Here is a 25,225-nt window from a genome sequence, read left to right on the forward strand (position 1 = left end):
CGCGGGCAAGAGGGCCGCACAGGAGGGCCCCGTCAACGACGCCAGGCACTGCACGCGTCTTCCAGCTTCTCCACCGCGCACCATCTCTCATCCCTCGGCCTGGATCTCCACACGCAACAGTTGTCATCTTAGTAGGTCGTCATAAATGCTAAAATAGGCGTTATGATTGAATTCGCTTTGCTCGTTGAGGATTAAATCCCGATCTTTATTTTTGTGGGTGTATATTTCAATTTGTTCCAAAATGTTAAGAAACCGTCCCTTATGGGCTCTATGCAGGATGTCTAAATTATGTTCAATGTTCGTGACTGAGTGCTTTGTCGCAGCCATATGCGCCCCAAAAGCTGTTTTGTTTTGAGAGTAGGTAGGCTCCCTGAATCTGGTTTCAAAGTTCCTACCAGTCTGCCCTATATATTGTTTACAGCAGTCATTACATTTGATCTTATATACACCTGAATCCTGAAATTTATTCCTACTATTACATATTCTATGCCGGAGCTTCAATTTTAACGTGTTATTTGTTTGGAACCCTATTTTAACGTCGGATTTACGAAAGCATCTTTCAATTTTATCTGTAATTCTTCCATTGTAAGTGAGAGCCACAAATTTTTTCTTGTTGTTCCTCTTAACTTGTACTTGACTTCCTTTTATTTGTTCCATATAAATTGAAGCTCCGGCATAGTATATGTAATAGTAGGAATAAATTTCAGGATTCAGGTGTATATAAGATCAAATGTAATGACTGCTGTAAACAATATATAGGGCAGACTGGTAGGAACTTTGAAACCAGATTCAGGGAGCCTACCTACTCTCAAAACAAAACAGCTTTTGGGGCGCATATGGCTGCGACAAAGCACTCAGTCACGAACATTGAACATAATTTAGACATCCTGCATAGAGCCCATAAGGGACGGTTTCTTAACATTTTGGAACAAATTGAAATATACACCCACAAAAATAAAGATCGGGATTTAATCCTCAACGAGCAAAGCGAATTCAATCATAACGCCTATTTTAGCATTTATGACGACCTACTAAGATGACAACTGTTGCGTGTGGAGATCCAGGCCGAGGGATGAGAGATGGTGCGCGGTGGAGAAGCCGGAAGACGCGTGCAGTGCCTGGTGTCGTTGACGGGGCCCCTCCTGTGCGGCCCTCTTGCCCGCGGCGATGGACATCAGACGACTGAGCGGACCGCGGCACAACACCGAAATGGCGGGAAATATGGAAGCAGACCGTAGAGGAAAACAAGTTCACACCATCACCATAGATATATAAATCACCCTATGTTTTTTAGATCGTATAAAAATGATAATTTTACTGTTTTTTTATTAATGCTGACAAGTACAGATTTTAACCTTGACATCTACATATTTTAATTAACTATTTTTAATTAATAAAAAAAAGATCTACTGAATATAGTATGTGCAAATGGAATGTAACAAATGTACCAGACGCCACCTGTCGGTAATAGTGTTATAACTAATATAAATGACGTGCACTCTGCCAGCCAATTTTATGTGACGTAGCATGTGAAAACTGCTGGATTTGGATGGGTTACTCCTGTAACTGAAATATCAGGTACGATCTGGTACATTTGATGTTGATTAGATAGGATGAAAAAGATTTGCTTCCGTGAAATAGTAAATTAGTATCATTTCGTTATTTTTACAGATCTGAAGATGGTTCTGAATGAACTGAAACCGGTAATATGAATAAATAAAATAAAAAGAAAAAAAAATGCAATCAAGACGGTTTTTAAGTAACATTATAAAATCACTGATTGCTGTTGTCCCATAAGACATTATGTCTGTTTTTGCAAAGATCTGTTAGATGATGATCAGTATGGCTTTATGAAAGTGATTGATAATAAAATATGCTACAAGATGTTTGAAATGCTTCAGAAAAATAGGTGTAAGCAATAGAGAAAGATGGGTAATACACAATTTGTGCAAGAACCAAGACGGAACAGTATGCGCGGAGGACCTAGAATGAAGTATTCGGACAAAAGGGGGTGTAAGACAGGAATGCAGTGTTTCAACCCTATTCCTTGATCTATATATTGAGGAAGCAATGACGGAAATAAAAGAAAGGTTTATGAGTGGATTAAAATTCAAAGAAAAAGGATATCACAGATAAGATTCGCTGATGAAATTAGTATCCTCAGGAGGAGAGAGAGGAAAAGGGGGGGGGGGGGGGGGGGAGAGAGAGAGAGAGAGAGAGAGAGAGAGAGAGAGAGAGAGAGAGAGAGAGAGAAACTGCAGTATGTGTTGAATGGAATTAACTGTCTAATGGGCACTGAGCACACACTATGAACTGTGAGTAAACTAAAGAAAGACGAAAATAATGAGGGGCAGCAATAAACTTATGAAAATTTGATGACACAAAGTAGATGAACTGAAGGAATTATTCTACCTTGGAAGCAAAATAACACATAAAAGCTGAAACAAGAATAACATAAAAAGAATGTATGTCTGGAGTACATTTAATGGTACAGCAGTGAACCATGGACAGTTTGGGAAAATGGAAAAGAAGACAACTGAAGCATTAGAAATGTGGAGCTATAGAAGGACGTTGAAAATCTGATGAACTACATGTTGAATAGAATGTGAGGAAAGCTTTGACAAGAAGTAGTGACAGGACATGTGTTAACGTCTCAGGGAATAACTTTGATGGTACTAGAGGGAGCTGTACAGAGTAAATATTGCAGAACACAGAGACTGGAATAAGTCCTACAAATAAAATGTTGAGTTTAATTGGCTCTCTGAGATGAAGAGTTGGCACAATTACTGAATCACAATATTTGGTCTACGAGTATGATTAATTGTAATTTCGTGTATAATCTGAATTAAGTACAAGTAAATAAAATAGAAAGAAACTTCCACATGGGAAAAATATATTAAAAACAAAGATTCCAAGACTTACCAAGCGGGAAAGCGCCGGCAGACAGGCACATGAACAAAACACACAAACACACACACAGAATTACGAGCTTTCGCAACTGGCAGTTGCTTCGTCAGGAAAGAGGGAAGGAGAGGGAAAAATGAAAGGATGTGGGTTTTAAGGGAGAGGGTAAGGAGTCATTCCAATCCCGGGAGCGGAAAGACTTCCCTTAGGGGATGTGTGTGTGTGTGTGTGTGTGTGTGTGTGTGTGTGTGTGTGTGTGCGCGCGCGCGAGTGTACACCTGTTCTTTTTTTCCCCTAAGGGAAGTCTTTCCGCTCCCGGGATTGGAATGACTCCTTACCCTCTCCCTTAAAACCCACATCCTTTCATTTTTCCCTCTCCTTCCCTCTTTCCTGACGAAGCAACTGCCAGTTGCGAAAGCTCGTAATTCTGTGTGTGTGTGTGTGTGTGTGTGTGTGTGTGTGTGTGTGTGTGTGTGTGTGTGTGTGTGTGTTGTTCATGTGCCTGTCTGCCGGCGCTTTCCCGCTTGGTAAGTCTTGGAATCTTTGTTTTTAATGAATTAAGTACAAGAATTTATATCTGATCTCATGGCCAGTAGAAATTTGACAACTTGTTACATGTAATACATGGGTAATGTTATGTTGCACTGCACTGCTATGATGTAATTTTTGGAAAGTCTTGCTATAGGAATAGGTGCATCTGAAGATTATACTGGTAGTCCTGATATCAATTATGCAATAAAGACCATCCTCACAGGCTAATTTACTTATTACTTAATTTCAAAAAATATAAGATTTCAGAATGAGATTTTCACTCTGCAGCGGAGTGTGCGCTGATATGAAACTTCCTGGCAGATTAAAACTGTGTGCTGGACCGAGACTTTGCGGGCAAAGGTCCCGAGTTCGAGTCTCGGTCCGGTACATAGTTTTTATCTGCCAGGAAGTTTCAACATAAAATTTGTTGGTGACATGGTAATTCTGTCAGAAAATGTGCTGGACTCAGAAGACTAGTTCAATGGAACAGACAGTGTCTTGAAAAAAGATTACATAAGGAGCATTCAAAAAGAAACGAGTCGGAAGCATAATTACAGAAGGTTCTGCTCCACGACAGTGTAGAAAAGTCTCATACGGCCTACAGTCATGGCACTCCTGCAGATATTCAAATGGGAGGTTCTCTGCCACCCTCCATACAATCCGGACCTCTCTCCCTGTGATTTTGTCATTTTTCGTCTCCTTAAAAAGGCTCTAAGGGGGCAAACGATTCACCTTGGACGATGACGTCCAGCTATACGTGCGGAACTGGTTAACATTGCAGCCCTGGGAATATTATGAGACAGCCATTCACCGCCTTGTGTCACAGTGGGACTAGTGTCTCAACAGTCAGGGTCAATACTTCTAACATACAGGCACTAGTTTCTGCAATTATGCCTCAGGCTGATTTCTTTTTGAATGCCCCTTTTACAATGAACAACAAATCGAATCAAACCGTGTGATACTGAGGGAATTCGATCAGCAAAGAAGACAGTAAATGTAGTCGATGAGTTTTGTTATTTGGCAAGTGAAATAAATGAAGATGGCCGAAGTAGAGAGGATATAAAATGCAGACCAGCATTAGCAGGAAATTTTGAATATTTCTCGGGTATTCAGCCAGGTGCTGTTGTTCAAAGGCGGCAATATTTTGGCAAAATGACTTCTTGTCATGTTCAGGCATTCCTGGAGTCTGATTGATCTCTGTTGCGTACCAATCCCATACAATCTTTAACCCCCCTTCAACAGCATCTGCCCAGTTCGCAGCCAGAGGTGTCACGGTTCCCCCACCAGTCGGCACTGTGCTTCCCCACTGACCAACACAGAGGCATCAAAATGTTAGAGAGAGAGATGGGGAGACCAATAAATGAATACAGTATGCAGTTTCTAGTGGATGTAGGCATTAGTAGTTATGCAGAGATGAAGAGGATTGCACAGGATAGAGCAGCATGAAGAACTGCATTAAATGAGGCATTGGACTAATGACAACAATAACAACAACAACATATTCAAATACAACTCAAGATATACATACATCTTCCTCTGCTGCATATCTCACTTAATGGCGACAAGAATAGAAACACACACATTTAGGCATATACAGATTGGTACCAGGAACATTTTTCCTTCAGGCCATCCATGAACGGAACAGGAATAAGACGGCAGTGCATAACTTCAGTACAGGGTGAGTGTAATATACGGCAAAAGTCTTCAGTGGGGGCTTCAGAAAATAATTTACACATGCCGCCCCACACTAGAACCATTGTGCAACAAATGTGGCGTATTGCCATAAGAAAGTATGTGTGTCTTGGTTCCTGCAGAGTTTCACTGCAGTTCAAATAACAGGTGGATCACAATGTGCGAGCGAAACAGCACAGCAGCTAGAAACACTCCAAAGTTGAAGTACGTGGGACATATCACCCTTATGAGCAAAACGTGTCAAGTGTGCACCGATCCACTCTTGAAATTCTGGCAGTATATGGACCAAATGCACTGTCACATCGAGCCACAGTGAAATGGTGCCAACAATTTGACCAAGGCCACCAAGATGTGGATGACGGGAAATCCAGATCTTGTACCGTGCAGTTCCCATTATTTCGGCAAGCTGAAAGAACATCTTCAGATGGCGTGGGAGAGGGAGTGTAAGAGATTTTCCAAAAATGTGAAAGTTCATGTAGTAGTTCTCCAGTGGCTTGGGGACTAAGGAGCTGATTTCTATCAGTGAGGAACTGAATGATTGGTAGCACCTTCCAACCATTGTTTACAGAGGCACTATGTTAACAAATAGTGTAATGTACCTGTGTCACTTTGAAGTGTAGTGCAACTTGGCCTGCCATAGTAATGTGATACTTTTTGAGGTACCCTTGTAAATGTGAGTAGTATTCAGGAGTAGTGGTTAATGGTTACAAATCCAAAACACATAATCATGACCCTGGAGATGGGATGTCTTTCAATCGTGTGCAGAAAGACTGAAACCAAACTGCATTTTTCAGGGTACTTCAAAGGTGAATATGCACTTTACATACAGATGGTATATGAGTGATAGCTTGAGGATGATGTCTGTGTTGAACCTACAGATATGACAAAGATTCATTAAATGTCTTGTGGTAATCTGACTAGCCTATGGCACAATTTTGTTGTTTATTGTTTCAGAGAGATTCTTATTTGGCATAATTAGGTACATGGCTTGTATATCATTAATATTCAGTTCCTTATAAATCTAATTCACCAGGGAGACCAACTCTGTCAAAACACTGAAGTACAGAAAGTGATCCCAAAATATAGCCACATCAGAAACCAGTCATGCAACAATATGCATAAAACATCCCAGTTCTTGCATACCAAACATACAGCAACATTTTGGATCACTTTACTCAATACCTCCTTCATGCTAGACTACAATAAACGCACCTGAAGATTAAATTGTATAATTTCAAAATCAATCATGTATTAAATACCACCAATGAAACAACTGAATGGATTTTCCAACACAGTACCTATATTAATAAATGACACATGGTTTAAAGTGAAAGTGTGTGGTACTGAACCCCCCCCCCCCCCCTCCCCTCGATATCTTGTCTGTAGTGACAGACAGCTGCATTACGCAGCACAAGGTCTATTTTAGGTTGGAAGGTGAAAATATGATTGAGACTTGGCGAAGCAAACTGATGCGAAACCCAAATAAAAGTTGTGTCAACTGACTGGTACCGAACACTAGTGTTTACATCTGCACCATATTGACAAAGCAACTTACATATTTCGCATTTCAAGTTTCTGTAGAATTCTTAGTAAATATCTTTAAATACAGCAAAACTGTCAGTTAACCAAAAACAGCAGGCATGGACAAAAATAGAAAAAACACAAAAATTGCAGAAGTAAAAGGACTGAAAGAACAGACGGAAAACTAGTCTTATTTTTAAAGATTAGCCCCTTTACTTTATTATCCTCTGCATTATCTCCCTTTGTCACCCTATGCACTATTGGTATTTTACTATCCTGTGATAGTGTCACAACATGGATCACCGGAACAAGAGCTAAATAAATAAATTACAGTGTGCCGTAATAATTATACGACAGTGGGAACACAAATACTTCCTATCACTTCATGTTCATGGCAAAACGTCCGTTCAACAGTGTACATTAATGCGGTAGGTAAGGATCTGAAAGGGCAAGAGTGCTTTAAGTTTGCACAGGCTGTCACATCCATGCTTAAATACGATTCCATATTACAGTATGCCACTAGGCTCAAATTCACACTTTCACACTAACAACTTCAGGATGCCTAACATGAATGCTCAGTTCAATTGTCCTCACAATAAATAACGTTCTAAGCTAGAGTCTGCAGATGCACATATACAAAAGGCGATTTCCTTCACTATGGCCTGTTAACGATTTCTGGTTCTGGAAGTCCGGGACAACTACTATTTATGCGACACATTATCGCGGCAGTTGGTTTGGGGGGGGGGGGGGGGAGGAGGAGGAGGTAGTTTTGTGTGGTTGCTTAAGATGGTACCGGTGCAGGTCGGCCTGTACTACCACATTTACGACACTGCCAAGCACCTTGCAAACTTCAAAAAAACTATTGCGCTGTAGTTGCTAGCGAACGATTTCTGTACTTCACATTGCTTTGTGCTGTACGTTGCTCGTTTTATTTTGCAATGAATGAAGAGAGTAATTCTGGTCCACGCCGGGGTTTCAGTACACCCCACACAATACAAGAAGGGATTGGTGGTTCTGCTTTCGCAGCAGCACAGAACAAACAGGTACGCTGCCAGCCCTGTGTAAGAGTGGTGAGGGTTGACTCCCTTCCTCCCCGACCTACCGTGCGGAAACTACATATTCTTCCCTAAGCCAATTTTTTGACAGACTATGGCTCGGTCTCGATTTATTGAGAAGTTGAGAACTGAATGCATAAATAAAAAAATGGATTGTTAAAAATTTATCCTGAATACATGTGTAGATATAGTGCCCTCCGAAGAATAAAAAAAATGTCCTTTGTACAACCGACAGAGTGCTCTCACAAAGAATAAAAAATTGTCTTTTCTATAACTGACCGTAAACCTACTCCAGTGTCTCATGGGCAACAAGTAACTTAAAATAATAGTCTGTGTATAACTAAAGAATACTTTTATATTTGAAAACTAATGCCAACAATGAATCAGCCTTTGTTCAAACGAGACAAAACTGCTGGCCAGAACCAACGGGAACTAGGAGTAAACGACATACGTCAGTCGTCTGTTGTGCGAACAAGTTAAGCGTCGAAGTAATAACATGTAATACACCTCCTGAGTGGGTTAAAACTGATACATGCGTATCTGGAAATATGAGAAAAGTAGCTGTGACCTAAAATACGATTGTCAGGCATTAGTATCATGATAAATCTTAATTTTTAACAATGTGTGTTCAAATAAACTTTGTAGTATTTAATTCGAAGTAATTAGCAGCATTTTTCATTAAAATTATTAACGTTAAGTTTTGTGGTTACCGGTATTACACTGTGCATGTCTTTCCCTTAGTAAAATAACAGCTGCTCCACGTAAAAATTTGGTTTTATCATTGCTGTCTCGTAATGCTGTGCTTTACAAGTTGGCAACCCTACTGTCGACTGGCAGATGAAAAAGACGAGAATCATGTCACACGGACAGTTAATGCCCTGGTAAAAGTCAAACTTCGTCGAATTAGCTGTTTTCTACTCACAGGTTTGTTAAACAAACGCGCTCCCACATATTAACCACGTCTTTCAAATTTAACCTTACTTTGAAATAGTTGTCACAGTGTGTCTGCGTCGCCAAGTATTCTCAAACTGGTGGAGATAGCTACCAATGCAAAACATTTCTTGCACTGATTTGAGAATTGTGTATTTCTTCTTACGTCTTTCTGCTCAATATGTTTGCTGGGAAAGAGGCAACACCTAAATCTTGATAAGTGGCAACATGGTCGCGGGTTACAACAGTGATCCATGATGTGTAGAATTTCTTTTATTTCCGCCAATAACAACAAATCTGACCCGTTTCGGTCAGCAATCACTATCTTCACGTCTGCAGCAAAATACGGAATATGAAATACAACTAGCGGCCAGATTAAGTATCACAACAAAAAAAGTGTCATAGCGAAAACTGATTACTTTCAAGAATGTGAAAACATCCGCTTAAAATATGACGAGGCATACCTGTTTAATAACATGTTCTAATAGAATAAAGCCATAATGGCATCGTTACAAAATCAGCTTATCATCGTCGCACATCTTTCAAATATGGTGCAAGGTAGGTCACACTGCTAGTTGAGCTGTACTATCTGCCGCTACTGTTCATAAACTGCAGTACAGTATCCATAACGCGTTTGTGCCGCACGCTCGTTAGATGTCGCTACTGTACATCTACACTTATTCGTCAATTATAAAATTGTATAGTACGCATAAATGAAGAGTACGGTGCGTAAAGTTCATAGTGAACTTGCCAACGAATAAGTTACTACAGTGATAAAGTGTAATATATAATTAAAAAAAAAACACGAATAAAGTTAAATTTAGAATTGTTAAAAGTCAAGTGACTGAATTATTCTGAGAGGCTCTTGAGGTAATTTTGGGTAAAAATAATAACGTACACGAGACTAAGCTCCTGGAGCTAATAAAATAACAAAGTTGACAGAATAACTAGGGAAAGAAACGGAAAAAGATGAAAACAAAAGACTACAGAAAATGATTAGCGTCCTCTGTTGGCGTAGCCTCCAGAATGCAGCAAAGGCGAGAAGTCGGAAAAACTTTCCCGCCGGAGGGCTTCAAGCACCCTGTCAACATGCTGTTCGAAAAATAGCAGAATAAAACATTTTAGCAGTCACGAAGATTATCTTGTTAATGATATTTACCACATAAAGAAGGGGGAATCAAACACGAGTGCGAAACGAAAAATATAAGAAAATGGAGCAAAAAGTGACGCACTCTACTGTGTAAGGGCAGGGCAAGATGCACACAACACAGGCGTTCAATCAACATTGTCAAATTAAGCAAAGTGGGCATGAATACGAAATCGCGTAGCCCAAAAATCACTTCGGCCATCTCCTGCCTTTCGGCTCTAAAAATTTCAAGCTCTTGCAATACATCGAGAGCAAGGCCTTTTTAAGGTCTTGTAGAACATTTTTTTTTTTTTTTTTACCAATACTCCCTACAGAATGATCAGTTTCTGCTAGGTACAGCCCAAAGGTTTTTGCTACTTACCTGTAAATGCCCCTTACGCCATATATTGAAAGTAACTGGCCGATATGGCATATTTTATTGTTCTATGACGTAATCTATTCAGTTGTACTTCATTTCCCATGTTTTGCTGCAGATACATAGATGGTCATTGCTGACAAACCGGTAGTGTACAGACTAAAAAAATTTGGTGATGATTATCGAAATAAAAGAAATTCAACCTAACATATCGATAATTGACAGTGCTCTTCTATTCTTTAATTGTAGTTTCTATAACTGTGGAAGATAACCATACAGGGAGATAAGTTATAATAAAATCTCTTTCTCGTCATGGAAGCGTGGCAAAACAACACATGCAATATCTTCCATCTTGTCGAATCTGACGTCAATCAAAATTTCTTATAGCACGATATATGTTTGACAAACTCACCACACGAAACTTCACACTGCCAAATAATTTGACGAACTGCTTTACTATCTGCCCTACTCGATGAAACTTATTAAAATTTTTCAAGTTTGTTTCACTAACACCAAGATCATATTCAAAAGTACAGCTTGAAAAGTCAATATAAATGCAACGAAGACCCTCACAGCTACAATTATCAATGCATATATTGAGAACGCAGAAATCCCATCAAACTTTTACACAGAACAGGCAGGAAGTCTCAATATCACCTCAATGAGTGTGCTCAAAGACTTCTTGAGTAATAGAACCCAGTACACTGTCCTCTTCAGTGAGTGTTCATCGGAGAATCATAAGTGCCCCGGGAAGTGTGACAGGGCTGTTGCTGTTGTCTACGTACACAATGAACTGGCGGCCAGGTTGTGCAGCAGTCTGCAGTCGTTTCTGATGAAGCTGTGGCGTACGGTAATGTGCCAAAGTTGAAAGACTGTAGGAAGATACAAGACGACTTCGACAAAATTTCTAGTTGGTGTGACGAATAACGGCTAGCTCTAAAGGTAGAAAAATTCAGATTAATGTGGATGAGTAGATGGTACACAACTGTAATGCTCGGATACAGTGTTACTAGTGTCCTGCTTGACATAAACAAGTCATTTAAATATCTAGTTGCAACATTGCAAAGCGATATGAACTGGAACAAATATGTGGTAACTGTGGTAGGGGAGGTGAATGGTCAACTTAGGGTTTAGTGGGAGAAAAGAGTTGTTCACATGTAAAGGAGACCGCATATAGAATGCTGGTGTGACCTATTCCTGAGCACTGCTAGAGTGTTTGGGATTCGTACCTGGTCGGATTGAAGGAAGACATTTAACCAATTCAGAGGCAGGCTGGTAAATTTGTTACCGGTACGTTTGAACATTGGAGATCCTTTGGGAACTCAAATGGGGGGCAGAAGGCAACATTCTTTTCGAGAAACATTATTGAGAAAATTTAGAGAACCGGCATTTGAAGCTGACTACCAAATGATTCTACTGCCGCAAACATACACTGCATGTAAGGACCATTAAGACAACATTCAAGAAACTTGGGCCCATATGGAGGTGTATAGACAGGTGTTTTTCCCTCACTCTACCTGCGAGCGGAACAGCAAAGGAAAGGACTAGTAGTGGCACAGGGTGCTCAATGCCATGCACCCTACGGTGGCTTGTGGAGTATCTATGTAGATGCAGAGGTAGATTGGGTGAACAATTTGCACACATTCAATTAAATCTAATTAAAATTCACTCTGCCAAATATCACTCTACAATTATTTTTCCTTTTATTTTTCATAACTTGCATCTCTCTTTGAACCCAAGTCACAGATCATATTCAGAGTGTAACCTGTAGCAGTAAAATGTAAAACAAATTATATACAGTTGGGCACATTTAATGTTGGCTGCAGGAAATTTTCAGCGGAACAAACTGGAAATAATAACAATAAAATAAATGTGGTGACCCTGATGAAACTAATTTCCATAAAACTGCACTATCCACTATTCATCTACAGGTGAGTAAAAAAACTAAAATATATATTATTGTGGAACATCAGTATTATGAATTTCAGCGTTCATTGCCAGTTTTTTGGCTTTCTAGGCCATTCTCAAACCATGTAAGATGAAACAGTACATACATGACAAATGATACAGTTTATTACGTTATATGGGCAAAATAACTGGTGAGTATGATTAACTGGCAAATGAAGAAAAGGGGGGGGGGGGGGCAGCAGATGGGTGGCAGGAGTTAACGGAATGTGGGTGAAGAACAGATACGCACACTGGCTGAGAAAAAAAAAAAAAGAGGTGTCGAAAAGACATTGTTGGATGTCAACATAACTTCATACAAATACGCCATTCATGGATATGTAAACCTTTTTTTGTCATTGTTCCCTCATTGGTTTGCCACAGCCTACCACAAATGCCCCTTCAGAGTCGACCTTTTCATCTCAGTAGCATTTGCAACCTACATCCTTAATTACTTGCTGGGTGTTTTCAATCTCTGTCTTTTTCTACAGTTTTTACCCTCCCTGATGTCTTAACAGATGTCCTACCATCCCATCCATTCTACTTTTCAGTGTTTTCCATTTATTTCTTTCCTTGCTGATTTTGCAGAGAACCTCCTCATTCCTTATCTATCAGTCCACCTAATTTTAATTGTGGCTGACCACACCTTAACATGTCTTCCTAATGGTAAGCAGCAATCTATCTTTTCCCACATTGTTGATATCCCTACCTGGAGTTTCCGTAGTTTGATTTCACCTGATTTTCAACAGTCTTCTGTAGGACTACAACCCAAATGATTCGATTCTCTTCCGTTCCAATTTTCCCGCAGTCCATGTTTTTCTAGCATACACTACTGTGCTCCAAATGTACAGTCACAAAAGTTTCTACCTCAAATTAAAGCCTACGTTTGATACTGGTACAATTCCCTTCGGCAGGAATGCCCTTTTTACCAATGCTAGTCTGCTTTTTATGTCCTCCTAGCTCTTACTGTCACGAGCTATTTTGCTGTCTAGATAGCAGAATTCCTTGATTTCATCCACTTCAAGATCCGCAATTGTGATGTTAAGTTTCTCGCTGTTCGCATTTCTGCTACTTTTCATTACTTTTGTCTTTCTTCATTTTACTATGTCCATATTCAGTACCTACCTATTAAACTGTTTATTCCATTCAACAGATCCAGTAATTATTCTACACTTTCACTCAGGATAACAATGTCATCAGCAAATCTTATCAATGATAACATTTCACACTGAATTTTAATCTAGCAGTTGAATCTTTTTTATTTCTGTCACTGCTTCTTCAATGTACAGATTGGACAGTAGGGGCTGAAGACTACGTCCCTCTCATACACCCTTTCTAATTTATGCTCATCATTCTTTGTCTCCTCACTTTTATTGCTTCCTCTTGGTTCGCGTACACATAATATAGTACCCGTCTTTCTCTATAGCTTACCCCCACATTTCTCAGGATTACAAACATCTTGCACCATTTTACGTTGTCGAGCACTTTTTGCAGGTCAACAAATCAAATGAATGGGTCATTTTTCTTCAGTTCTGCATCCATTATCAACTGCAACATCAGAACTTTCTCTCTGGTGTCTTTAACTTTCCTAAAGCCAAAGTGACTGTAATTTAACAGATCTTCAATTTTATTTTCCATTCTTCTGTATATTATTCTTGCCAGAAACTTGGATACATGAGCTGTTAAGCTGATCATGTGATAATTCTCACACTTTTTGGCGCTTGTTACCTTCAGGACTGTGTGGATGATGTTTTTCTGACAGTCGTATGGTATATCACCAGACTCTTACACTCTCCACACCAATGTCAATAGTCATTTTGTTGCCACACATCCACCAATGATTTTAGAAATTTTGATGGAATGTTACCTATCCCTTCTGCCTTATTTGATCTTAAGTACTCCAAAGCTCTTTTAGATTCTGACTAATACTGGATGCCCTATCTCCTCCCTATCAATTCCTGTTTCCTCTTCTATCATGTCATCAGACAAGTTCTCCCCCTCATAGAGGCCTTTTCACCTATCCATCCTCTCTTCTCCATTTAATTGTGGAATTCCCATTGCATTCTCAATGTTGACATTGTTGCTTTTAATTTCACTGAAGGCTGTTTTGACTTTCCTATACACTAAGTCCTTCCAACAATAAAAACTTTTTCAATTTCTGTAAGTTTTCATGCAGCTATTCTGCCTTAGTTTCCCAGAAATTTCTATTTATTTCATCCATAAGTGACTTGTATCTCAATATTCATGAATTTGCCCTGAACACTTTTGTATTTCTTTCTTTTGTCAATCAACTGAAATATTTCTTCTGGTACCCAAGGTTTCCTCAAAGTTACTTTCTTTGAACCTATATTTTTCATTCCAATTTTTGAGACTGTCTTTTTTAGATATGTCCATTTCTCTTCAACTGAACTGCCTACTGAGCTATCCATTATCACAGTATCTATAGCCTCAGAGACCTTCCTCAGTAATTCTGTATCCCACTTCTTTGCAAATTGCTTGTTACTGACTGTCTCATAAACTTCAGCATACTATTCATCATTACTAAATTGTGATCTGATTCTATATTTGCTCCTCAGTATACCTTACATTCCAATATTTGATTGGATCTCTGCTTGACAGTGATTAATTGAAATCTTCCCATGTCTCTCAGCCTTTTTCAAGTATACCTCCTCCACTCATGATTCTTGAAGAGAGTACTCACTATTATCATCTGAAATTTATTGCAGAACTCAATTAGTCTTTCTCCTCTTGAATTCTTACTACCAAGACTATATTCTCCCACAACCCTTTCTTCTACCCCTTTTCCCCTAGAACTGCATTCCAATCCCCATGACTAAGATTTTCACCTCTATTTACGTACAGAATTACACATTCGGTATCCTCATATACTTTATCTTCTCATTACGATAGGGCATGTGTACCTGAGTAGAATTGCAATTCTCTGTGAAAGGTGGAACGAGCACCATTTTGCATCAGTGTTGGTTCAAGTTTAGTGTTTAGGGTACATAAGGTGCATGAAGAGCATCAGTGAGTGATCACTGTGGAAGACAGAGAGATGCTACGTGCTCACACGAGACAGCATTATCAGCACCTGTCAGAGGGTAAAACGGGCCTCACTGTGTGTCACCATTTGCCCAGCTGGTTGAATTGTGCAACATCTCATTTGTGGGGCATTCAATGTGACAGTGGCACGATGTTGGACTGCACAGAAACACGAGAGAAGGCTTGCATGATCAAGATCTGGTCAGTCACATCTGACCGTCACAAAAGAGGATCGCCGTATCGTGCACCGAGCACAGCGTAACTCCTTCACGCCTATACCTAGCATTTGAGGACGAGTAATGGACTCCCTACAACATTCTGTGTTACCCTGCACCATTGATCAGAGGGTAGCAGCAGTCAGACTACAGAATTACTGACCCATACATAGGATGCTGTTAACCCTCCAACACAAACGGCCGCATTTGGAGTGGTGTCATGACTGGGGAACATAGACTGTTGATGAATGGAGTCACATTGTGTTAGTTAATTACATTTTCCATGGATCATTTGGAGGATTCTTTTACCAAGATCTTTTACTGGCAACCAGATTTTAATTAGAAATTCATCACTGGAGTGGAGTGAGTTGTCCAGGAGAAATGATTTTAATTCAGATTTAAAACTTGCTTTGCTACCTGTCTGACATTTTATGTTACTGGGCAAATGATCAAAATTTTTCTTTTTACATATTGAGCTCCTTCCTTAGCCACTGACAGCTAATGGACAATGAAGTTCATTTTTCCCCTCTAGTGTTTTAGGTATGGACATCACTGTTCTTCTCAACCTATAATGGATTATTTATCACGAATTTCGTTAGCAAATATATGTATTGTGACAGCAAAGTTAAAATGCCTAGCTCCTTAAAAGAGGTACCTACACAACATTCATTCATGGCTGAATACCACATAATATTCTTACTGCCCAATTTTTTTTGTCTTCATCTATACTGTCCAAAATAGTGATGCGCATGGCAGAAGGTATGTCCCATTGTATCAGTTATTAGGGTTTCTTCCTGTTCCGCTCATGTACACAGCGCAGAGAGAATGATTGTTTGAATGCCTCTGTGGGTGCAGTAGTTGTTCTAATCTTATCCGCACAATCCCTATGTGAACAACATGTAGGGGGTTGCAGTATACCCCCGAGTAATAATTTAAAGCCGGTTCTTGAAACTTTCTTAACAGACTTTCTCGGGATAGTTTATATCTGTCTTCAAGAGTCTGCCAGTTCAGTTCCTTCATATCTCTGTGACAATCTCCACGGATTACACAAACCTGTGACCATTCATACTGCCCTTTTCTGTATTCATTCAGTATCCTTCGTTAGTCCTATCTTGTATGGGTCCCATACACTTGAGCAATACTCTAGAACTGGTCGCACGAGTAATTTGTAAGCAATCTCCTTTGCAGACTGACTGCACTGCCCCTGTACTCTACCAGTAAACCAAAGTATACCACCTGATTTACCCACGACTGAGCCTTTGTGATCATTCCATTTCATATACCTACAAAGTGTTACACCCAGGTATTTGTATGAGTTGGTCGATTCCCATTCGATTCCAAATGAGACTCATTGATATTGAAGTCATAGATTGCTTCATTTTTTTTGAATATACAACATGACGCACTTCCTTCGGGCACAACCTAACTTCCTGCTACATCTGATGACTCTCCTTCCAAGGTAATATGCGGTGTCCTTCCTACCAAAATGTCCTCAACCTGGTCACAGATTTCACTTGATACCCCATGTGATCGTACTTTTGACAGTAAGGGCAGGTGTGGTACTAAGACAAATCCTTTTGGGAAATCCAGAAAAATTGCATCTCCATGGTTGCCTTGCTCCAAAACTTTAAATACGTGATGTGAGGAAAGTGAGAGTTGGGTTTCCCATGATCGATGTTTTCGAAAGCCATGCCAGTTGGCATTGAGGTGGTCATTCTGTTTAAGATACCTCATTCTGTTTGAGCTCAGAATATGTTCTAAGATTCTACAACAATTTGATGTCAAGGATATTGGTTGGTAGTTTTGTGGATCATTTCTATTACCTTTCTTGTAGGTGGGTGTGACCTGTGTCTTTTTCTAAGAATTGGGCACAGTTTTTTATTTGAGTGATCTACGATAGGTTATGCTTAGATGAGTGGCTAACTCAGCTGCAAATTCAGTATAGAATGCGACGATTCTATCGGGGCCTGGAGTTATCACAGTAAATTATTCCCTAAGACACTGAGTGAAAATATTTGAAGAGGCCAATATTTTTTTTCCAAGATCAACGATTACACAATGAGCAACAGTAGTGGAACTTCACTATTTGAGCAGCTCAGTAATATGCTTGTAATTCAGGTTTTCTTCAATATGTACACCCAAAAATTTGTAGCATTCTTCTGTATTCAGGAAGGACCCCTATTCTGCATTACCACAGATGAACACTTTCAGTGAGTATGGCAGCAAACTGGGGAGAGGATTGCAACATTTTGAGGAGGAGGAATAATTTTTACATCTACTCTGAAACACTGTTCATAGTCTGTCCCACAGTTTTCGTTACTTGTTCTGGCTTTGCATACAATCTCATTTCAACAGTTTTCGTTACTTCTTCTGGTTCTGCATACAATCTCATTTCAACAGCTTACTCTTTGTTTCATTGAGACAACCTGCTTGTTAAGTCTAATTACTTTTATTTTATTTTTTCTAAAGTCTGCCACTGCAACAGTTAACACAATTAATTACTTTAGAGCATCATGAAGGAGGAAACTGTGGCTCTATCATAACATGAAGGACAGTCACAGCCAAGTGATAGAATTTCACCATGGAATATACTGGAATGTGCTGTCTAGTGAGGACAGAATACAGATTGAGAGAAAATGGAAGAAATTAGGACTAATGGAGGAGCAGCGGAAAGAATTTAAGCAATAAACTTAACATCAAAATTGGGGGACCACGAAGCAAAGCAAGTGAAGAAGTCCTGATGTAATGATAATACAAGAAACGGATGAACACAGGTAGAGAGGGTATTCTTCATTAAAAAGTAGTCTAATATAATAAAATACTGACCTTAATTTGAAGAAGAAATTTCTGTGAATATACATTGCAACACAACATTGTGTGGAAGTGACTTGTGGACTGTGGAGGCAAACCAGAAAAAAGAAAAAGTTTAAGAAGTGGTGTTCTAGAAGAATGTTAAAAATTGGTGGACCGATAATACAAGACCAATAAACCACTGATTGGAGAGCATTGAACTCTCGCATTTAAAACAAACAGTTTCAAACTTCTAATTACAGATGAGTTAACATTTCAAATACTTAATGTTATTAATGTATGTGAGAAACAGTTAAGAAAAGGTTTGAAAATATGTTTCAAGATTGTTGGAAGTGGCTCTCATAAACACTGGGTAAGTATAGTTTGAGTAATTTGTGCTCTGTTTAGAGCAACTAGTTTTTCATACATGTCAATTTTTTTTTCTAAACTATGTGTCATACTACAATTTTGCAGGACTGTGGATGCTGCCAGCAAAATGTGTTGCAAACAGAGTTAGCAGTAAGAAGTAATATGAGGGTCATTCAATAATTAAAGAGACAAATTGGTCTGGAGAAAAAAAAAAACATTTATTTTTACAAAACAATACTTTTTCTACTTTTCAACATAATCCCCTTGAACATTTATGCACTTGTTCCAATGGGTTACAAGCCTTTTTTATTCCAACTGCAAAAAACTCTTTACCTTAATGTTTGAACCAATTTCCCACAAAAATTTCCACATCATCATCATCCTCCTCCTAGAACCTCTTCCCACGTAATGCCTCCTTCGGTGCACCAAACAGGGCAGTACTGCCCAACCCATTTTGTTGATGGCTTCATGGGTTAGTTGAGCAATATGAGGATGTGTGTTGTCTGCTGGAGAATCACACCTCTCTTCTGACATAAATGACATGTATCTCTCAAAGCTGGCTTCACCTTGTTTAAAAGCAAATCCAAGTAGTAATGGCTGTTCATTGTACATTGCTCTTTGAGATAATCACAACAAACTGGACTTTCAGCATCCCAAAACACTCAACATGACTTTTCTTGACAGGTGAGTTGGGATGCTTCCACTCAATGCTTTGTCTTTTTGATTTTCTGGCTCGTAATAGTGAACTAAGTTTCATCACAAGTTAAAATTTTGTTGAAGTGTTCACATTCTCTTTCACAATGTTCCTTTAGCTCTGTGCACACACTCATCCTTGTTTTCTTGAGCAAATGTGTCAACTCCTTTGGGATCCATCTTGCACATGCTTTACAGTACTTCAGCTTGTTACAGATAATGTTATGAACTGTACCAGTGCTAACTTGAACCTCATCAACAATCATTTCCACAGTCACACAGTGGCCAGCATGAGTAATCTCATCAATTTGACTTTCAGGTGAGGGAGTTGAAACTGCAACTGTTCGGCCAGAACGGTGTTCTTCACTCACCGAGTCACGATCATTGAACTGCTCAACCCACTTGTAATTATTTGTACAATTCATACAACCTTCGCCATAAACTTTAGACATTCTACAGTATATATTCACAAGTTTCTCGCCTTCAGAAAGTAAAAAACAAACAACAGAACATTGTTCAACTAATGTGGACGTCTTAAGCGGACTCGCCATCTTCAAAAGTATTTTTGAGGTTATAAACAAAACAACGTTGATACATCAGTTGATCAGGGTGCATTTCAGTGATGTCAACTTAAAGCCATACAAGTATCAAACTTGCCCTACTAACAGTTTTTTCTTCGAGACCAATTTGCTTCTTTAATTATTGAATGACCCTCATATATTATAATGTCATGTCTGATGCAGTAGTTTTACTACACAAACAGTGAAAAGATTGGAAACAATGAACTTAGTTCCTTTCACCACTGAGTGTGTGTGTGTGTGTGTGGGGGGGGGGGGGGGGGGATGATGGTGAAGTGGATGGGATCGGCAAGGAAAAGGCTTCATAAAGCTTTGAAATTATGTGTAATAAACTTTGTTGGAAGTTGCTAAGTGCTCTCATTCTGAAATACTGGATGAATATAGCTTGTGTTATTTGTGCATCATGAGTCACACTGCCTCTATCTTTAACACTTGTCTTATTGTGTTACACCTTTAACATGACGTTAACCCTCCTAATGATTAGATTATGGCAGCATTTAAAATTTTCAAATTTGGTCGATAACAATAAGAAATAATTTTTGTTGACCGTGGAATCTGTTGGAAGGCCTACTCACATCTTGGAGTGTGGACCATGAACAATGAGCCGTGAAATAAGTTAGTCATTTAGTAACACAGATGAGGTGGTTCACCGTAGAATCAGCAATGAAAGTTATATGTGCGACAAAATGAGGAACATATGCTGAGAAGAGTATCTTCCACGGTACTGGAAGAAACTACAGGCAGTAAAAAGTGTAAGGGAAAATGAAGAGTGGAATATACTCAAATGACACTGGGTGTAAGAGCTACTCTTATGATGAAGAAAATGGCACATGATAGGACATTGTGGTGGGCTGCATCAAACCAGTCAGAAGATGGAAACAAAATAAAAAAATAATTAAAATAAACAAATTAAACCAAAGACAGATTAAAAGCTCAGAAGTTCAGAAGAACGCGAAATCCCGAAGATTGGCTACAATTTACAGACGCTCGAAATTTGACACGGACTTCAATGCGAGATGCCTTTAATAGGTTCCACAACGAAACATTGTCTCGAAATTTGGTAGAAAATCCGAAGAAATTCTGGTCATATGTAAAGTACACAAGCGGCAAGACGCAGTCAATACCTTCGTTGCGCAGTGCCGATGGTACTGTTACTGATGGCTGTGCCGCTAAAGTGGAGCTATTGAACCCAGTTTTCCGAAATTCCTTCACCAGGGAAGACAAATGGCATATTCCAGCATTTGAAACACGAACAGCTGCTAGCATGAGTTTCTTAGAAGTAGATACCTTAGGGGTTGCGAAGCAACTCAAATCGCTTGATACGGGCAAGTCTTCAGGTCCAGATAGTATACCGATTAGGTTCCTTTCAGATTACTCTGATACAATAGCTCCCTACTTAGCAATCATATAAAACCGCTTGCTCACCGATAGAGCTGTACCTACAGACTGGAAACTTGCGCAGGTCGCACCAGTGTTTAAGAAGGGTAGTAGGAGTAATCCATTTAACTACAGACCTTTATCATTGACGTCGGTTTGCAGTAGGGTTTTGGAGCATATACTGTATTCAAACATTATGAATCACCTCGAAGGGAACGATCTATTGATACATAATCAGCACGGTTTCAGAAAACATCGTTCTTGTGCAACGCAGCTAGCTCTTTATTCGCACGAAGTAATGGCCGCTATCAACAGGGGATCTCAAGTTGATTCCGTATTTCTATAATTCCAGAAAGCTTTTCACACAGTTCCTCACAAGCGACTTCTAATCAAGCTGCAGGCCTATGCGGTATCGTCTCAGTTGTGCGACTGGATTTGTGATTTCCTGTCAGGAAGGTCGCAGTTTGTAGTAATAGACGGCAAATCATCGAGTAAAACTGAAGTGATATCAGGTGTTCCCCATGGAAGCGTCCTGGGACCTCTGCTCTTCCTGATCTATATAAATGATCTGGGTGACAATCTGAGCAGTTCTCTTAGGTTGTTCACAGATGATGCTGTAATTTACAGTCTAGTAAGGTAAAAAAAAAAAAAAATAAATAAATAAATAAATAAAAATAAAAATAAATAGGTTCAAATGGCTCTGAGCAACATCTGAGGTCATCAGTCCCCTAGAACTTAGAACTACTTAAACCTAACTAACCTAAGGACATCACACACATCCATGCCCGAGGCAGGATTCGAACCTGCGACCGTAGCAGTCGTGTGGTTCCGGGCTACAGTGCCTAGAACCGCATAGCCACGGTTGGCTAGTAAGGTCATCCCAAGACCAGTATCAGTTGCAAAGCGATTTAGAAAAGATTGCTGTATGGTGTGGCAGGTGGCAGTTGACGCTAAATAACGAAAAGTGTGAGGTGATCCACACGAGTTACAAAAGAAATCCGTTGGAATTCGATTACTCAATAAATAGTACAATTCTCAAGGCTGTAAATTAAACTAAGTACCTGGGTGTAAAAATTACGAACAACTTCAGTTGGAAAGACCACATAGATAATATTGTGGGGAAAGCGAGCCAAAGGTTGCATTTCATTGGCAGGACACTTAGAAGATGCAACAAGTCCAGTAAAGAGACAGCTTACACTACACTCGTTCGGCCTCTGTTAGAATATTGCTGCGCGGTGTGGGATCCTTACCAGGTGGGATTGACAGAGGACATCAAAAGGGTGCAAAAAAAAGGACAGCTCATTTTGTATTATCACGTAATAGGGGAGAGAGTGTGGCAGACATGATACGCGAGTTGGGATGGAAGTAATTAAAGCAAAGATGTTTTTCGTGGCGGCGAGATCTATTTACAAAATTTCAGTCACCAACTTTCTCTTCCGAATGCGAAAATATTTTGTTGAGCCCAACTTACATAGGTAGGAATGATCATCAAAATAAAATAAGAGAAATCAGAGCTCGAACAGAAAGGTTTAGGTGTTCGTTTTTCCCGCGTGCTGTTCGGGAGTGGAATGGTAGGGAGGTAGTGTGATTGTGGCTCGATGAACCCTCTGCCAAGCACTTAATGTGAATTGCAGAGTAATCATGTAGATGTAGATGGAAGTACCACATATAGAATGTTGTGCAAAATTGAATGCTATGCTAATATTTTTTTTCCATAATAATAATCCCTAGTACCTCTGACACCAATACACAAAAGTTGTTTACTTTGCATGCTTTTACTCTGTTATTTGGTATGGCATTACACACCAAAGGTAATGGATAACATTCCATCATGAACTTCTTGACTGAACACTACCAATCTGATACTCAAATATTTACATACCTGTAGGATACGTTGATTACAGTTTCATCCTTATGAACGACTATTTTCAGCATAGAAGAAGATGCATTCCTATAGATGAAGGTCAGTGTGAGTAAATTTGGTACCGGATGTCGGAACATAACATTCCAAAAAGATGTGCACAAGAAGCAGCTTATTGCTACGTTTTGAACTTTGCGAATTGTTTGGCCGACAGACACAGGAGCATCATACCAAGAGACTGCAGAGACTACCGGCAAAGTGCAATGATGGCAGTATGACTGGTGATGAGATGGACAACAGTATGATAAGAAGTTAGGTACATGTCCTTCCAGAAGATCTACACCAGGAAGATTGCAGGCTTGCTCCACTGGCTCTGATGAATAAATAGATGACAACAGATGTTACAGGCAGAATGTCATGACCAACTGTCAGGAATATATTACTAGAATATGGGTGGAGATATAGAGTCGTCAAGTGTCACTTACTGCTGACGTACCACAGACAGCTGAGGCTTGCATGGTGTACACCCAGTCAACTGGGACACTGAGTGACATTCTGTAGTGCTCAGGCTGGAACCCACTGCCCCTCCTGGACACACACTGTGCAAACATTTAGAAAACATTATCCCACTTGAAAAAGGGAGAAACTAGAAGCAGACAGATGGGGTGCTCAGATTCCTTCCTGGTAGCGCAAAAAAAAGTTTCATTGATATTTCAATATTTCAGATGAATGACTTCTCGCCTCAATATTTTGCTTACTACAGCTAGGTAGCAATCTTCGTCAGAATTCTACAACGGGGAATCACGATGGTCATTTTCGACCGAGTGTACTGTTAACAAAGGCAAAATTATGTGCCTCATGCCTATTCAGCAACAATTCATTTTATCTGTTTGACTATCATGTTTTAACTCTACGGGCCCACAATCTGACAGATGATACAAATGCAATAGATTGGCACGCACTGACACACCTCAGATGTGGTGATTATGCATGTGCTTAGCATAAACATAGCCACACATACTACTAATCTCCAATTGTAAAAATCATTAGAAGATGGCTGTTTGATCATCAGCCCTAAAATAACAGCAAGAAGCAGCATGTGGGTTGGCACAAGGATCGGTACTGCACCATCTCTCTTTCTTAACTACACAAATAATCTTCCCGTGACGACAGAGTGGTTCAAAAACTGTGATGCTTGCTGATTACACGAGCATACTAATCAAGAGCTTAGACTCAACCTTACCAGATACAGCTCAGATGATAGCTGAAGACACCTAAAGGCCTCATAGCTAACAATTTAACCCTTATTCTAACAAAGACTCATACTATGTAATGTCAGAAAAACAGTGGCGACATATTGGCACCAAAAATAGATGTTAATGGCCACAAATTACATGAAACATACTGTGTGAAACTTATTGAGAATCCAGTTGGATAACAAGTTGAAATGGACTCAACGCATGGATCATCTTATCAAGAAGCTCAGTTCAATATTAAGCCCTTAGAAGCATCTACCATTAGACATAAAGACAAGAGTGCTGGTTTATTTTGCATATTTTCACTCCCTGTTGCCTTATGGAATTATCTTCTGCAGCAGTGCACCAAACTTAAATAGTGTGTTTTTCAGTAGAAGCAAGCAGAAAGAATATTGTGTAAGGTAGATAACTGTAAGCCTTTTAAAAACCATAGAAATCTGCATGACTAGTACTAATGTACTATAAATAGCAGTCAGTATTTACATTAATGAAAAAATCAATTTTTGAAAATATAATGTAACTGGATAGATAAAAAATCAACTCCTATAGTGGTGGCAGGACGACACACACACAAAGTTATTTAAATTTGCAAGCTTTTGGAGCAAGTGGTTCCGCCTCCTGGCAGGAGGATTCAATGGGAAGGAAGAGGGATGAAGGAAAAAGACTGTTGAGGGTTTGAAATAGGGAGATTTCGGAAAAGTCACTGAAAACCTTGGGGTAGAGGAGACATACTGGACGGGATGAGAAAGAAAGACTGATTACTGGGGACCGTACAACATGAGATTTGAAAACCCTAGAGATTACAGGTGGAAAGTAGGGTAATACTCTAGGCAGGATTACTGCCAAAACATCACGTGTGAGCTAATAAGAGCAGAAAGCTATGTGCATAGCATGTGGCAGAGGCAGGGAAGGGAGGGGGCGAAGGAGTGATAGACATGAAAGGTGTAGAAAATTAAAAGGGAATG

The 25,225-nt window shown here is 39.6% G+C and overlaps 1 protein-coding gene across 3 annotated transcripts in view; it reads right to left on the minus strand.

Annotated features, from left to right (window-relative positions):
- The window catches only part of LOC126295471 (treacle protein-like), a 270,716-nt gene that overhangs the window by 147,368 nt on the left and 98,123 nt on the right, over window positions 1-25,225 (minus strand). The window contains exon 1 of one of the 3 annotated variants that reach the window (XM_049988008.1): window positions 9,098-9,244. The exons of the other annotated variants lie outside the window; for them this stretch is intronic. The gene's annotated coding sequence lies outside the window, so the exon portion shown is untranslated. Of the gene's footprint in view, window positions 1-9,097; window positions 9,245-25,225 lie in introns of those variants that run through there. 3 annotated transcript variants of the gene reach the window in all.

This window comes from Schistocerca gregaria, chromosome 11, assembly GCF_023897955.1.
Source record: "Schistocerca gregaria isolate iqSchGreg1 chromosome 11, iqSchGreg1.2, whole genome shotgun sequence".
NCBI classification, from domain to species: domain Eukaryota; kingdom Metazoa; phylum Arthropoda; class Insecta; order Orthoptera; family Acrididae; genus Schistocerca; species Schistocerca gregaria.